Source organism: Microtus pennsylvanicus, chromosome 5 (genome assembly GCF_037038515.1).
Source record: "Microtus pennsylvanicus isolate mMicPen1 chromosome 5, mMicPen1.hap1, whole genome shotgun sequence".
Taxonomy (NCBI): domain Eukaryota; kingdom Metazoa; phylum Chordata; class Mammalia; order Rodentia; family Cricetidae; genus Microtus; species Microtus pennsylvanicus.
In genome coordinates this window covers 13,435,521-13,453,785 of record NC_134583.1, presented here as the reverse complement: position 1 = coordinate 13,453,785, position 18,265 = coordinate 13,435,521, and positions in this window count along the sequence as shown.

Here is an 18,265-nt window from a genome sequence, read left to right as displayed (position 1 = left end):
ACATGAAAATATTTATAATAGAAGAGAAAATGATGAGAGCTACCATGTATATTATAGGACTATTTTCCCCAAATCCCTTATATTCAGTTCATCCCAAAATCCATTATGCTTCTTACCCATGGGATTGTAAGATATCATCTCTGATGTTGCTAGACTATTATTCTGCATTTTCACTTTGTAATATAACAGAAAATTTGAGAACATAATTTAAAAAAGAAGTTGTTTGCCCTTCTTTCACATAAAAATTGGAATGAAAGTTGTGGTACAGATCCCAGCACCCATCACTTTCCCTTCCTGGGGGCATTTGCTGAGACTGCAAAACTAAGCTTCATCTGACATGACTACAGTCCACTCTAACAATGTCTACTGCTTTCTAAAGCCCAGGAGCAGGAACATTTTCCACAGTGATTACAGAAATGAATTTGACACTCAATAGTCAGGGTTTGATGCTGGCTATTGTGTGCTAGACATTTGACCTTAGCATGGTTTTCTGTGAAGTCTAAATCTCTGTGTCTTAAGTTGACCTACAGAGTTAATTTATGTGTCTACTCTCAAGAAAATAGTGCTCAAGCTATAGGTATTACTCTTTCCAAAGAAGTTTGTAACCCTTCACCCACATTGGCTAATTTTCTTTTCTTCTGTTGTTAAACACTGAGTTTTTTTCACCAATAAATGGTTTTATATGTGCATTGGTACTAGTCTTGCTGACTTTAGGTATTTTTCCCCCAAAATTGGTCTTAAGATACGTAGCAGAATTTATTTTCATCCTACTACATGATAAAAGATTTTAAGGTAAACAACAACAACAACAATAAAAAAAAGACGAAGGGGATTTAAAAACAAGACAGAGTTCATTTTTAACATTCCCAGAAATTGTCCTAAATGTATCACAGCTGGACTTAAATCAATTTACATGAATCCTATGTTTTTTTTAAAAAAAAGGGAATCCAGTCGATGTCATTATTAAGTCTTGACACAGAGTATCTGGTAAACATCATTAGTGCAGGGAACTGTTTCATGTGGTAGGTGAGTCTGCAGAGTGGAAGTACAAATGAGCTCCTGGCATTTTCAAGTATCTACAGTGTTATTGAGGATTGTTTCCTCAACTTCATTAATGTTTTTTTAAACACAATCTAAGTGACCCTGAGTACAAGCTGCTTCCTCTCTAACTTTGAGAAAAGAAAAACTCATTGAAAAAAAAGTAAAAAAAAAGTTATTTTTAACAACATTATTTGTTTTTTGCTCTTCTGTTTTTTGGTTTGGTTTTTTTTTTCATATTTCAGAGGCACAACGAGAATGCCAATTAGGGTGCTGTGTACAAGGTTTTTATTAAAGATATGAGAGAACAGCCAGAGGCATCTGGAAAAGTCCAGAGCCTAGAGAGAAAGTCAACTGAACACCTCCAATAGACTACAAGACAAGAACTATTTGTGAGAGGCAGAATAACAGCAGCTGATAGAGACAAGAGAAAGCCACAGTGAGACTACCATGACCAGAAACCTAAATAGTGAGACCAGCTGGGTTCTAAGAAGGGTGAGTAGCTCAGGAAGGGAAGGGCCAGGAGTCTGGTGTGGGGGCCTTGAGATTCATAACCAGTATTGTGTATAAAAACTGATGGAATCTGGAAACTAGTGTGGACCTTAATTATGCTGACAAGAACCACAGGTACGTGTTTACTGGAGAGTTCTATTTCCATTTTGACTAAGATAGGGAAATGACTCCTTTTGGTGGATGGAAACCAGCTTCATAAGATCTTGGGGAATGCTGGCTTTAACAAACAGCCAGAAATCTTCCTACACTCCCGGTTAGGCTTATTTTTGGATATTTGGACTGTCCTTTGGAGTTTGGGGAATTGGAGCTTCCTGTGGACCTGATAGTAAGTAATGGGCCTTTAATTATATTTAGTTATATAGCAGAGTTGATTATAAGTAACAGAAGAGTTAAGTTCACGTGAAGAGAGATTCTATCATGCAAGAAAAAAGAACAGTTTTTCAGATGAAAGCAACCTTAAAAATAATTTAAAAAAAAAATTTCAATCGGTTTGTTTCTTCAGAACTTAACATTTCACTTCAGGGTTGTCCAATGAGAGCAACACATAGACTGAAGGACCTCCCACACCATCTAAAGAAAACAGAGATGTGAATGTTTGTCCCTGGATGCTAAGCTGATAGTATGTGGAAAGGTGAATACAGTTGGCTACAATCCTTTTTCTTGTCTGTGCAGTGTAATCAGTAGGGGGTGCCCTGCACTCATTCTCACTCTGCACATCTCTTGTAACAGGGATCAGCTTCAGTGTTTCTAGTTTAGACCACAGCCACACACAGGAACCCAATAATTGTAACCAACAATCTATGAAGGTCTTGTCACTTATTTCTCTAAAAGTTTGTTCATTAACTTTTAGCGTAGAATTATGGCTAACGTAAACTTTACATTGAGGACATTGAAAATTAAGAGCCCTTGTTTCAGCTAAACAGCTTTGTCTCTGTTTTGCTTTTAAACATTTTAGTCATTTATCGTGTGTGTGTGTGTGTGTGTGTGTGTGTGTGTGTGTGTCTGGTGTCTTGGCATATGCGTGGGAATTATAGGACAACTTGATGGAGTCATGTCTGTCATTCTACCTTGCAGGTCCTGTGGAATGAACTTAGGTTGTCAGTCAGGTTTAGTGGCAGTCATCTTCACCCCATGCCCATGTATAAAAAATTAATCTTCTTTACCTTTTGTTGTTGTTGTTTTTGTTTGCTTGTTTGATTTTTGTTTTTTTTTTTTTTTTGGTTTTTTTTTATTTTTTATTTTGACACAGGGTTTCTCTGAGTAGCTTTGGCTGTCCTGGAATTCTGTCTGTAGATCAGGCTGGCCTTCCAACTGAGACCTGCCTGCCTCTGCCTCGCAAATGCTGAGATTAAAGGTGTGCACCACCTGGCTTCATCTTATTTTCGTTTTTAAAAGTAATTAATTAGTTAGTTAGTTTGTTTATTTTTACATACCAATCCCAGTTCCCTCTCCTCGCCTGCTTCCCTTACCTTTTCCCCCACCCATTGCCCATCCACTCCTCAGAGAGAGATTAAGGCTTCCCCTGGGAAGTCTCTGTCATCACCAGGTTGAGGCAGGACCAAGCACCCCCCCACCACCACCACCACAACACACCCATGCCTAGGCTAAGTAAGGTAGCTCTCCATAAAGAATGGCCTCCGCAAATTCAGTTCATGTATTAGGGTTAGAGCCTGGTCCCACTGCCAGTTTTTCCACACACTGCCCAAACACCTTCACCTTATTTTCTAAAACTCGCCCTATACTTGACTATGCACAGATGCATTAAAAAAGCGGGTATGTGGGGGAAGGGGGGATAAATGAATGGGTTCAGATAAGCGTCTTAAACAGTTTAGGAAATATTCTACAAATTACATATGATTAAGTCAAGAATACAAATTAAGCCTTTGGATTTGTACCTCCATAATCATAGTACTAAACTTGCTTTGTACAAGGAGTCTATGGAAATGACAGAGGCAGGGGTGGGGTTGGGGGAGGTGGAGGCAGAGGAAGAATAAGGAGAGTGCCTGCCTGAGTTTTACTCAGCATTACATAAAGAGCTCTTTCCTCTGTGTCCCCTTACATCTCCACGGATGAGGTCTTGTATTATCACAGAAACGACAGTTAGTTTTATGGGTAAAGTCAATAATTATTTAGTGAAAACATTAAATGTCTCCAAACTTTAGACTCCCTCCTGTACGCACAGCAGCCGCTGAGCCTGCACTGGGCTTGGCCGCCAGTGGGCTCATCCAATTCATCCATCCCCTGCCTCTGTTGTTTACCCAACTGGCTCCTGTTTCAGCAGCTCCTTGGAAGCCTATATTCGGAACCGGAATGCAGCCTGAGAACACGTGTGTGGGCTGAGGAGTGGGAGGAGGTTCACACTGTGATCACAGCCCAGTCTGTGCCTGCCTCTGCTCCAAGGACAGGAGCTTGCACTAAACCTGTAGAGGAAAACCTGCGTGGTCCACAGCAGATGGCAGTGGGAGAAAAATGGTTTCTCTCCCGGTGGACGCCGTGCAACCAATATTGCTCGTCTATGTGTAACAAATAAATGTGCTTCGGAGTAGAGTGGCAGAGAACTACCCACACGAGTTAAGTCGGAGTGTGGGTCAGTGCCAACTGTTTGCTGTACTGTGATTTTTGTCTAGAGAAGTGTATTTTCACACCTACAGGGCCATCAGCTTCAGGCATCTCTGCGTCAGTTGAGATTAAGTTCCCTTTAATTAAGAGATAAAAACGAGTGAGGAATTTCTTATTCCAGAGATGGCTGCAAATTTAGAAGTAACAAAAAGGAAAAAAAAATCCAAACACTGTAAAGTGAGCAATGCTTCTGTAAACTTTTCGAAGTCTTTCTGTGACTCTATACTAGGAGGGATGTTTTGGGAGGCTCTTTCTGCTGCCTTGCTCTCTGGGTTCCATTATTAGAGGCTCTCATTGTTGAAGACCCAAATAAATAACTCAGGACTTTGACACGTGTGGGAAACTAATGAAATATCATTATAAGAAAAATGCATATTAAATGCTAATAGTGAAATATGATCAAAGACAATGGATAGCTACATTTGTAAAGTCAATTTATAGTGGCAAACAAACAAACAAAAAAGACTGCCAGATACATTGGAGATAACTCATTTTCATGCCTCTCTGGACACTTGGCCTCAGGTCTTCACCAGCTCAGGAAGCAGTCTCCTGAAATAAATTATTTGCCAAGTGATGATTCAAAAGTAGACAGTGTTTGGGTTTGATCTACATATTTCAGCTAAAAATAGGATATTTTAAAGATAATGTTTTGAGCTATTCGAGTGCACTAGAGATCAGTAAGCCTGACTGCACAGTAATGACGGACTGACTGACAGACAAATGGGGGAGGGGGAGGCTCTTCATTATAGATGGACACGTCTTGATGAACTCAAGCTGTAACCTGCAGTCTTTAATTTAAACTAGCTCCTTAGCCAGAGAAGGTAATGATTTGTCATGCGGCTTACTCATTTACTGCTGATCACCAGGATTCCCACATCTGAAATCCCTAGCATTCAGAAACCTGTAAGAGGATTCGTGCACGTGTTCCACTTTGTGCTGCTGATTTGCAAAACAATGAGGCTGGTAATGATGCAAAAGATTGAACCGGCTCTCCTAGTGTCTCCTCTGTCTGAACTGATTGTTATTTGTAAAGAAGGGTCTTCGGAAGCCTGCTGTTCCCACAGGATGAGGAGCAGTCGGGCACTGGTTGAGGATGACATCCTGTGTCAGGGATCAGAAATCAGCCAGTTAATAGCTTTGCACTCAGAATTGTCTAACTTTTTTTTTTTTTGCTTTGTTAAAGGCCAATTTTCTAACACATAGTCATTTTCACATTCTTGATATATCGTAGACTGCACAATTCTTCAAAAATAGCTCCGGTTTAAGTGATTTCTTTTTCAAAGCAAGATAATTTGCTAAATATTTTATGCACCCTACCACTTTGTAATTCATGTTGATGTAATCCAGACCCAAGAAACACAAAACAGTTCTCATGAGTATAAAAAACAGTGAGCACTCAGAGTTGAGATTATGTTACAAGTGCTCTTATAACAAGAATTTGTTTTAGCTGAAGGTGAAGCCGTCTTTTCTCTCCTTGTCAGAAAGGTCAAATCTGTGTTGTTGCCAGTACACACAGCTATTTTCAATATCCAAGAAATGAATTGAGAAAAGTGTCATTTTCATGTCTTTGCTATTGATAACATAAATAGATATGAACTTATTTAAGCTTTGGAAACATAAATATTTTAGCAAGGTATAAAGCTAAAGAAAATTTAATAAAACTTCAAAAACAGTATTAAAACTGGCTAAGAAAATATTTAGAAATTATTACTTTAATTATGTTCCTATACACATATACACACAGAGGATGAAAAAAATCCCTTCCTTTTGAAAGATAATAGCCAAATATTGTTTCAAGGAGTGTATAATTAGTGATTGAAAGAATAAAGAGAGAAATGGATAAGAGGAAGGAAGTATAAATGACATCCTCTTTACTCTGTATTATAAGTAAAATTTCTTCATCTCATGGTCCCTTCAGTAACATCCTTAAAGAGCTAGCCAAAACATATTGTTTATTAATCATTTATCGAAACTCCAGACCTAAGAACAAAAGAGAATAGGAAGAAAAAAAAAGAATTCTATCATTGCTTTCTTCCTCTTCCTCCTCCACAATTCTCCTCCACCCTCCTCCCCCACAGCATCTGGCCTCCAGCTCCAGTTTAGGTCTGGTAATCTGCCCTTTGTGAATTAAGAACATTTCTTGGCAGTTTCTTCTTACCCCTGGGGTGCATGATACATTGACCTGTGTGACACTGAGTCAGACTGCTCCCATCTCGCTCGATCTCTGCCATTGCCAGTAAATACCATCACTCCTGAGGCAAGTGAGACTGTAGGACCAGAAACAGCAGCAGGTGCTGCATCTGCCGGGAGGAACCAGAGTTAAGAGGTGTGGATGACTCAGTGACAGTTCGATTGATTTTTCCCCCATTTTTGGGGGTGACGATATGATGCAGAAGAAATGCCTCAGCAGCTAGTGCCTCATGGCAACGAGATTTGCACTGTGCTGTTATTTTTAGCTGGGTTCATGAAGTGTGAGGCTATATTACTAATAATGCTACATTGTTCATTTATAGATCACTGTTTGGAGACCCAGTTGCTGCCACCTGATTAAATGTGCATGCCAGGGCTTGCAGTGATTTCCTAATTTAGTTTGTACTTTCCAAATTGATTTGAAAAAAAAAAAACAGCACTGTTCTTGTCTTATGCCTTCAAAACAGTGAAGCTTCCTTTATTTCTAACCCTGTGACTCAGCATAGGCTAGTTGTCAAAGATTAAATAATGTTTTTTATTGTTCCATTTTTGTTCTTATCTTAAAATTAGTGACTAGAATATTACTCTGTAGTATTATTGACTATTTATAAACATAAATTTACATGGTCACATTTGTCCAGGTTGTTTGGAACTGCCCTAGCTATTACGTAAAGAAAAAATGGTGTGTGCTATTTCAACACTTGCTAGCTAGATATACAAAATGTTCCTCATAGCATTCTCCCCAGTCACAATTCAGCTTGCCCAAGAAGTTTTGTTTTTAGCCAATTATAAAATCAATACAATAATTTCATAAACCTTTTAAAGGAATAACATTTTCTAAAAAGCAGTATTTTTCTTAAATTGGTGAAGGAATACAATCTTCCATTGGCTTTTGTTATATTTCATGAGTCGTGTTCCTGCAGGTGATCAAAAAATTGCTCTTCACTCACCAATATTACTGCCCTCAGTCACACTTCTCTTATATTGTAAAATGGTAAAGATATTTGGAAAAAGAAAACACTTTTTGTGAAGAAAATTGTATTATTTTATATATGCCCCATAGGGATATTTAAAAATTCACTCAAAATTCTATTGTGGTGAATTTTTATTTACAGCCAACAAACATTTATAAATATAAATGCTAGATTGATGTGCTTTTACCACACTGCAAAATATAAAAGATTCAAAATGCTCACCTTTAAATTCTGTTGACTGGAGTTGAAGAAACACCACATACATAGAAGATTGAAAGCAAAACTAAAAGTCGTGCAAACTAGATACAAAGAGTTTAATACAACAGTATTCCGGGAATTCTACATATAATGCATAGACAGTTCTAGGGATTATCTCTTAACGGCTTCATTTTAAACAGAAGTAACCTAGGTTAAGACTGTATAATTCAATTGCTTAAAAAAAACGAAAGCAATGTGGGATGAGGCTGATCTGCAAACCCATGTGTTACTGAGGCAGATGGCAGACTTCAGGATTTTCTTAGAGTCATAGTGGCATGAATCTTTTGAGAGGACAACATGTTCAGTCTGAAAAATCTGGCGTGGCTTCAACTGGACTGACAGTTGAGATAGGTGTAGTGATACTTCATATGTATTTTAATAAGTAAATCTTGCCAGAAGATCAGAGAGTAAATAGCCTCACTGTTCAGTCTTACATTTGGCGCCCAACATTTGGGGTATAAAATGTAGCATGATTCATAAAAACACAGAGATAGATATTGGGTTTTTCTCTTAAGATCAGAAAAGTACAACATCCAACCACTGACTCTTCTACTTCACTCAGAATGGAGCATCCTGCCTCCAGGAATCTCAGAAAGAGACGATGTGTGAGAGATGACTCCTCCCATCTTATATTCCTCGCTAGGGCTGGTTTTAAGGGTGTGCATGAGTACTGCTTGGTTTCTATGGCAAACTAGTGTGCCTACTGGAATAAAGGTGTGTGCCACCACTACTAGGTCTGTGAGGCTGAACAATGGGGCTCTGCCTTTCATATATTCATTTCATATTTATGACATCCAATTAATAAGTCTGATTAATTGTAAAATGCAGCCTCCCTCAGCAACTGTTCACTGTTTATCTCATTTTATTTTACTCAGATATTCCTTCAGTTATTAATATATTCAGAAAAACATTGACCACCTACTGTGTGTTGTCATTTTCATATATGAAGGACATAATGTTTACACTGCTCTTTTAATCTGTTTTATTGTAATTTTTATGAAATAATCATCCAAGAAACCATCTAGGTTTTAAATTTCCATTTTTCTTGCCCTACTTTCTCATCCTTCCTCCTAAATTGTATCTCTATGTGTATTTTACAATTTTTGAACTTAGAGTATTTCGGCTTAACATCATAATTTGACCATTACCATCTACTTAATTTTTTATTTCTGCCTTAACGCTTTTTGAACTTGAAAGTAGATTTTTAATACTATAGATTCTGATTGTTGTTTTCCCTCCTCCACCTTCTCCCAGATCCCCTCTACTTACTTATCCAGATTGATACCCCTTCCTTCTTTCTTCATTCCTTTTTTTTTTCTTCCTTCCTTCCTTTCTTTCTTATCTTTTATTCTTTTCTTCATTAGGCTACAATCAAGTATATAATAGTAACAATACTAATAATTGTTTCGGTGGAAGTTCTGCCTCAGCCCCCACTCCTCTCTCTTTGAACCCCACCCCTAAGAAAGCCCACCAAGGGGTGGCTCCTCCCCCTGAGATGCTCAAGACCACACCTACAAGGAATTTAAAATGTAGTCTCTAGACCTGCTAAGTGATTTCTCTCCCAAGCCCCAGACCACCTGGAGTGGCTTTGCTCAGATTAAACCTTGTTTTATTAATTGAACTTGATTTGGATTACTGCATTGGCAGAGAGGCTTAATATTGGGGTTTGAAAACCTTTCAATAATAACAATAATAATAATGTATAAATGAAACAAACAAGACAGAATAGGTCAAAACAAACAGAAAAACAACTAAATAAAATGCTCAAGTAATATACATGGATACAGAAACATGAATCCAGACACATAAATATCTCATAAAAACCACAAAACTGAAAGTTACAATTTATACACAAAGAACAGGTTAACAAACAAAGAGAAAACCTCAAACAAAGCATTATAAGACAAATGTTATCATTGAATTTATTTTTGTATTGTCACATACTTCTGGGCAGAGAACCTAGTGAAAAGAGTGGTTTGCATACACAGTGAAACTCTGCTGTAGGGAATTTATCATTTGTAAGTGGTTATCAACTGGAGATAACTTTTGGGTTAGGGATGTGGGCATGGGTCGACTTTCCCTTCCAGCTCTGGGATTCTATCGTATATAGATCTGGGCAAACCTTGTGCCTGCTCCAATAGTTTCTATGAATTCACATGTACAACTATCACGTTGTTTTAGAAGGCCTTGTTTCCTTAGTATTCCTTATCCTATCTGGGTCTTATAATCTTTCTTTCTTCTCTTTATACAGGGTTCTCTGAGACTTGAATGGAGGAAATAGATGGAGATATCTCATTTAAGATTGAGTGTTCCAAGGTCTTTCATTCTCTGCATACTGTCCAATTGTGATTCTTTTTTTTTATTGAAAAAAAATCTGCCTCCTGCCCGCCTCCCATTTCCCTCCCCCTCCCCCACTCCTCTCCCCCTCCCCCTACTCCTCTCTCCCTCCCCCCACTTTATTCCCCCTCCCTCTCCAGTCTGAAGAGCAGTCTGGATTCCCTGCCCTGTGGGAAGTCCAAGATCTTCCCCTCTCCATCTAGATCCAGGAAGGCCAGTGATTCTTTAATTCCCATCTGCAAGAGGAAGCTTCTCTGATCATGGCGGAGTGAGATATTGATCTATAAATACAGTAAAATTTCATTAGAAGTCATTTTATTAATATGTTACTTTAGTAAAGCATTAGTATTTTGTTTTCCTTGGTCAATTGAGCAGTGTTGGGGCTAGGTTCTATCTTACAGAGTGGGCCTTAACTCCCCTCAGATTCAGATATTGGTTGGTTATCCCCTTAACTTTCATACCCCCATTGCACCATAATGACTTTCAGGCATGTTACAATTATAAATCAAAGTTTTCGTAGCTGGCTTGGTGGTTCTCTTTCAAATTTGATAGTGGGCAGAGTACCTTCCAGTGCTCTGAACATTAGTAAGTAGGGGTAAAAGCTCTATGTAGGTGCCAGTTCAACTTCCGCATGTTCATTAAATTATGTAGGTATTGTCTTCAACAATAGGCCCTTACCGTAAGTTTATTGAGAGCAACCAATAGCTTTGGTAGGTTAGGGGTACCCATGGGTTCTCTTTGACCAATAACTCACTTACATGTAATTTATTCAAAGCTCCACTTGGTGTTAAGAGATGTTCAGTGAGAACTCCATCTCTCCTGTTATTTGCTGTCATTAGGATCTGATGTGGGAGGTGGTTCATGCTATGAATTTGTATTACTGCCATTGGTTAATAAAGAAGCTGCTTTCAGCCAATGGCTTAACAAAATCTAGCCAGGCTAAAGGAGATAGAGAAAGTAGGGGGAGTTAGTAAGAAATCATGTAATCCCGGTGGTGGTTGCGTGCTCCTTTAATCCCATCACTCTTGAGGCAGAGGCAGGCAGATCTCTATAAATTTGAGGCCAGCCTGGTCTACAAGAGCTAGTTTCAGGCCAGGCTCCAAAGCTACAGAGAAACCCTGTCTCAAAAAACAAAAACAAACAAAAGAAGCCATGTAGCCACCACCAGGGACAGACACTTCCACTGGAGACTGCTAAAACTTTGCCGGTAGGCCACTACCTGGTGGTGATGCACAGATTAATGAAGAAGGGTTAGTTTAGGATATAAGAGCAAGCTTAAGCTATTGGCCAAACAGTATTACAATTAATACAGATTTCTGAGTAATTATTTCATGGTCTGGGCAGCCGGGATCAAACAAGCAGCCTCCCCCAATAAAGATCATACAAGCAGTCTCCCCGCCAAAAGATCATACTCATATATATATATATATATATATATATATATATATATATATATATATATGTGTGTGTGTGTGTGTGTGTGTGTGTGTGTGTGTGTGTGTGTGTGTGTATAGTTTTCATAGAATCCATCACATGGCCCTATTCTAACTGTCCCTCCCCATATTCTCTTGCTTGTTTCCCTCTTCCCTTCCCTTCTCTGTTTGATTCTCCAACACTACCCTCTACAATCCAAGCATAACTGTCTATTCTATTTCCCATTGCTGGAGTGACCCAAACTTCTCCCCTAGTCCCTTACTCTATACCTAACCTTTATATGGATTATAGTCTGCTTACTGAAAATGTGACAACTAACGTGTATATATAAACAAATACTTACCATATTTGTCTTTTTGTGTCTGAGTTTCACTCAGGATGAAATTTCTAGTTTCATTCATTTATCTGTGAACATCATAATTTCATTGTTTTTAATTATTGAGTAATATTCCACTGTGTAAATGTGTTGCATGTTTTTTTTTTATCCATTCTTCTGTTGAGGGACACCTATTTTTTTCCAGTTTCTGCATATCATAAGTAGAGTGGGAATGAACATGGTTAAGTCCCTCTGTACTAGGATGTAGTGTTTTGGGCATATAGGCAAGAATGGTATAGTTGGACTTTGAGAAGAATTTATTCTCAGCTTTCTGAGGAACTGCCACACTGATTTCCACAGTAGCTTTACAAGTTTTCACTCCCGTCAGCAATGGATGAACATTCCCCTTACTCCGCATCTCTCCCAGTGTGAACTGTTGTTTAATTGATTTTTTTGTCATTCTGGCTAGTGTAAAATAAAACCTCAAATTTGATTTGCATTTCCCTGATGACTAAGGATGTCAAACATTTCTTTAAATGTTTCTCTCCCATTTGTACTTCCTCTTTTAGAATACTCTGTTTCTATCTGTACTCATTTTTAATTGGGTTATTTGTGTTTTTGATGTCAAAGATTTTATTTTTTATATATTTAGATATTACCCCTCTATCAGATCTGTAGTTGCTAAAAATCCCATGATAAAAATAAAAATATAAGTACTAATTAAATAAAAATAGAATGAAATGAATAAGTCTTAAATTTTCTGATACTTTCATTTTTTGTTGAAACTGAACTATAATAGAATATGTAGATAGACATTTTAGAATATGTATCTTGTAATCTTGGTGATAATATGAGTCAACATTTGAAGATAAATGTTTATAAATTTCTAGAAATGGAATAATCTAGTACTAAAAATGGCATTCATATTTTTATTGTACATTTTTTGTTTATTTTATTTTTTTTAGTTGTTGCAAAAAAAAATTTCTGCCTCTTCCCCGTTTCCCATTTCCCTCCCCATCCTCGCACACATCGCCCCCTCTCCCCCTCCCCCCACTCCATTCCCCCTTTTTATTGTATATTTGTTGACATATTTGATACATCTTTGAATCCACTGTTATATTTTTATGTTATAGAGTTAGCACCTGGCTTCTATGAAACTGACTCTCAATTTTGCCTTGCTATGGGCAATGTGTTCTTGCTGTCCTTCCATTGGGAATTTGCTTGAAACAAGAGGAATTCAAGTCTATAGAGCTAAGCCAGATGATTGGACACAAAGCACATGAGGCAGCAATGTTTAAAAAAAAAATGATCCTATGAAGGAAATTATGCCAGAATGCTCCAGCTAATGACTTCCTGGAGCTGTGTATCTTTACACGATGTTAAAACATGTACAACTATATTTGTAACTACGAAGGAGAAACCAACTTAAATTCTACATATTCTTACAACACCAATCCATCCAGTTTAGAACCATTGTCAGCAGAGCTTTCTCCATTAGTATGCCTAAGTAAGCCCTGAACGTTTTTTTGGTAGACAGTCTTGCTCCTGACTCAAAGGCTTTGGAAATGCTGTATACATCTTTCAGTGCTGTCTTGCAGTGTAAATTTCAGTCTTAGAGAAAATGGTTCCTACTGATACAATGAGGAACTTTTCTATAGTAGTGACATATCACCTTGACCATCTGTAAAGGTTCACTTTAGGGTCCCAGGGAACACGCTTTGGTGAAAAGGGTACCGCTCCAGGTATCATAGGAGTACGTGGAAAACTTCTGACAAGTACCCAGTTCTCATCACGAAGGAGTGGGCATTTGGAGCAGTGCACACTCCTATAGTAAATGATTCATGTGCATTTTTCTGATCATGACAGATTCCAAAGGAAGAGCAGATTACCACCCATAAAGCTAAGCAGCATCTGTGTGGATTACTGGAAGAACTCGAAAGTCTTTGCAGAAACACTGCTTGCTCCAATGTTTCTCAAAACCCAGCTATTCTAAGGAGACCGGGGTCAATACAAATGAAATAAATGGAGGCTTAGATAAAATATGTCAGAAAATTTGCCGAAAGGTTATTTTAAGGTGGCCTGTTAAAAACAATAATGGGCCATTAAGCTGTCTTGTTAAAGGCATTAAAATTATAGGCACAATGTATGAGTCACATGGACTGGTTTTTCCTCTTTAGACAGAAAAACTGCAATATTGAATTTCTAGTAAAAGCAAAATGTTAGTGTTTCTGTGTATGTTATTATAAATATTGTACTTGAATCATAGGCACAGCAGTGAGCAGTATATTTAACTTCTCCAGAAACATGAAATCAAAATAATACACATTAAAATTAACTTTAGGATGCAAGCTTTAATATGATTTTTTCCCTTAAAATCTGTATGTTTTTAAATTTTGACCTATTTTTATAGACAGGCATATAAGTCTCCTTGTCAAAAGCATTAATAATACATTGAATTTTTAGAAACAGTTTTGCATACTTTGGATGATAAAGATATTAGAGAATTTAGGAGATACAAGATGAATGAGGAAGGAGCACCTTCGTGTTTAAATGTTTAACAAGAGACCGGTGATTGATGAGCATGTATGAGTGAAACGTCAACTACTTTCTTCACTGCTGAGTCTCCAACGCAAACCCGAAAACCAATCAGGATGTATTACAGAAGCTGATGTTAACGGCGATCATTCTTATTGATTTGAAAGGAAGATGACTAATAAACTAAAAGGCTATTTTTTTTTTGTTGTGCACAGCTTGGGATACCACATCTATGACTTCCACAGATTCATTTAATTTTTCAATAATTGTCATGAAATCATGATTTCATTTAAAATGAACTGCTGATATTAAATTAAAACATACTTTCAAAGAATATGTAAGTATTTGCTGTGAATATTAATTGTTTACCTTTTAAAATATTTGGCTATATACAATTTTTAATTTTTGATTATTGGGGGTATGGCATTAACAACAAAACACAGGTGATGTATTGTAGATATTTTCCTTGTAAAGATATCCTTTTCTGACACTGAGCTCAAGCTATCTACTACTTTGCTGTGACAATTCATCATTTTTAAGTGGTTTGAACTGTTCTAATTAAATACACAAGAACTTATTGCTTATATTGTCTTTGCCACCAAATATCACCCATTTGATTATTTTCAAAATGTTTTTCATTGTCATATTAGTAAAACATTAAATTTATTGGAAAACTATTTTCCATCTAGCAGTGCTTGAGCATTTATAAAGGAGCTGCCTCCTGAGACAGGTGCTGGAAGGCTGCCATCTCAGAGGGCTGCTAAACTGTACATGCTTTGGGGCGCTGGAACACACATTCATTTCTTGCATGGAGTTACTATTTGACGAGCAAAAAGCAAGAAAAAAAACAAGCAGAAAGGATTGTAGCCGAAGCCTCACAAATGAGCTATAGATGCTTTGAATACAGGAACCTTGGAGATTAATGTTCAGAACTGGATGTCGAAGAGGAAACACATAAGAACCTCCAAGTGGACATGTGCACCCTGGAAACCACAGAGAGACTGGGCACAACCCTGTGGGCTTTCCTGATTTAATCTCATTGTCTGGATGACTTAAGGAGACATTGCGCACTTCCAGTTTCTGTTGTTTGGGCTGACTGATGAAATCACTCGTGGCTTTGTTTTGTGGCATACACTTTCAGGAACCCCTGGTATTTTCCTGTTCTGTGCCATAGCCAGATATTCAAATGCAGAAAAGCAATGTGTTGTGTATCTGGTCTTCTCATGGTGACAGTAATTTCATCCAGTGTTGCTGCTGGAAGTCAAATAGCAGAACTGCTATCCAATGCTATTTAAAAATCCCATTTTCCCGGTGGGGGTTAAGACTATTCAAAAGTCCCTGGGAGTAATTAGGTTCTATACTTTCTTATTCTGAACATACAAAGGCCATAGGGAAACCCATTTGTTAGTTTCTAGAACCTTTTTTTTTTTTAGTTCAGCACAAAAGGGAGGAGAAAACTGGAGGATAGTGAATCCAGTGGGGCAGGAGGTGAAGAGGGCTAAATTTCTGTCAAGACAACAAGGGAAGTACAAAGAATGCCATTTCTCTTTCATGTGCTTTGATCATTTTTCCTGTTTCACCCTTAACGAATGGTTTCTCAAAACTAAAAATAAAGCACTGCTTTCTAAGAAGCTCTGTTTTTCCTCCTGGGGAATTCTCGACAAGCACGTGCTTACCTATGAGCAGGGCTGTGCTTTCCAACATACGGTTCATGTTTAAACACGTGTGTATATATATGTGTGTGTGTGTGTGTGTGTGTGTGTGTGTGTATACACAAAGAGGGAAAGAAGTTCAGCCGACAAGTAACGAGCACATGTTAGTTTCTCTAAACTGTTTTGTGGAAATTGAGTGTCACTGACGAAGGGCATTGATCAGAAGGAGTACCAAGAGATTATGATGACAGGTTAAACTCACAGACAGCACAAGGATCAAGGAGAGAAAGAGAGCAAAACCTTTACAGTCCTCCACTTCCAAGCCCAAGCAGTAGTTCTTGCCAGGATGCAGAGAGAAAAAGTCACTTAGTAAGATGGAGACGGACATTTCATGGCAACAGACAAGAGGCAGCATGTATGTATGCTGAGCAGCAACTCCATCCTGCGTAATGTGGGAAGAAAGTCTTATTCTAGCTGAAAATAACAACATAATGTTTTGATCCCACCAAACTGAAGCATCTTCACAGAGGCCACACATGTATGTCTCATGGAGCATGCACACACACTATTAGGTGCTATTTACTGTTTTGAGGACTAGCTAATGTGTTATTATTTACCGACAGGACCTCTGTCATGGGGAAAAGAGGGTAATTTGTACATGGTCAGTGGGTGCACAGTGCACACCAGCTCTCTCCACCTCACTGATTTAAATAATCACATTAATAAATACATGATCTTCGCAGGTACAAGTCACCTTTTCTCCCACACTGATGGCTTTGATTACTTTGACAGATTAAGATATGCTAATGATACAAATTAGGAGCACAGAGAATTAAAAGGGTATTTAACTCTTATTCCAGGCTGTCAATTTCCTATAGTGCTACCAACTTACAGATAGATGATTAAAATTGTTTCGTTTAGGAATTTTGAATATTTTAAAAATTGAATGGCTTTCTGGAGGAGGAAAAAAAAAGAAAGAAAAATCTGTGCTGAGCTAATTAGACGTCCTATCTAACTGAACAATAGGACAGGATTGTTCTGTAACTGGGGAGAACTCGCTGCCTTAACACAGGGCGCCACAGTTTTCACTTATATCTTTCCTCAGTGTGTTGCTCTAATTCCCTGAATTTAATATGATTCCTTTGACTATGAGTTTATAAAGGGTCCTGGCCATTTTTTAGGTCATTTCTATTACAATTATTTCAAAATCAGAATTCTACATTTGTAGTTAGGTCTTTAAAAGCAAAACACATTGAGATATATGACTAATTAACTATGTGTATGAAGGAGACTCATGATGGAAAAATAGCTTTGTATTTTTTAAAAATGGGTGAAAATTGAAATAATAAATATAAATTATGGACTAGTTTATGATATATACTATAATGATACAGTGTTTATGCAAAAATATCAAATATTTCTCTGGTTTGGTGAATTTTCCTCCATTGCCTACCTACTACGGAAGAAATAGTTTAGGGTTAGCCCTGTGTCCCATTCATTACCATGTACTTACATATGCAGATGGAGAAGTATGAAACTCATTATGTAAATGGACAAATAAAGAGACGGAAGAAGATTATGCTAATCAAATCATTGAAATTTAGTTGTTGAAAGGCTTTAGTAAAACTGGGCATCTTCATCCTCTTTGATAGTCACCTTGGTCTTCAGATACACTTGGAATAGTGTATGAGAAAGTAAAATCTACAGAGATGATCATTCAGGCTGATCAGATATTGAAGGTCAGTGGATAATATACAACTTGCATATGATAATTTAATATAATAAATGTTTAGCATATTAAAGCATTATAGAAACCAGTCAGTATGATCTAAGCCAGGTGAATGAGAACAAAAAGAGCTCCATACATGAGGACAAGTTTTGAAGCTACCTCTCCACAGTTAGTGTAGATATCTCTTTAGTCATCTGTAGACAGGGAGTGGAGAAATCAATGGCCTCAGTCTCTTCAAAGTATAAATTCTAACACATTTAGCCTCCTGATTTGGAGAAATATAACATGTTTGCTTCTGTTTTCTTACCACGGTTGGAAGAGTGTTCACATGGATAGAGAAAAGAAAGAGAATGGACTAATGACGCTCAGCCAAAATGCAATTTCTCCCTTTCAGTTATGGTTTATAATTTTATATAGTTATTAGAAAACTAGTTTAGTTAACAATAATAAATAATATTGAATCCAAATGACATCCTGGAAAAGATACAATAAAACTAAAACTAAAATTTCCTTCTTTAGATGAACAAAAGGTACAGATACATTTTATATTTAAAATTGTGTATTTAATTTCTGAATGAATACACTAATAGTTATCAAGCTATTACATTGTAGTAGTGTGTCATACTGATACTTTTGTGTGCGTGTGTGTGTGCATGTGTGAGAGAGAGAT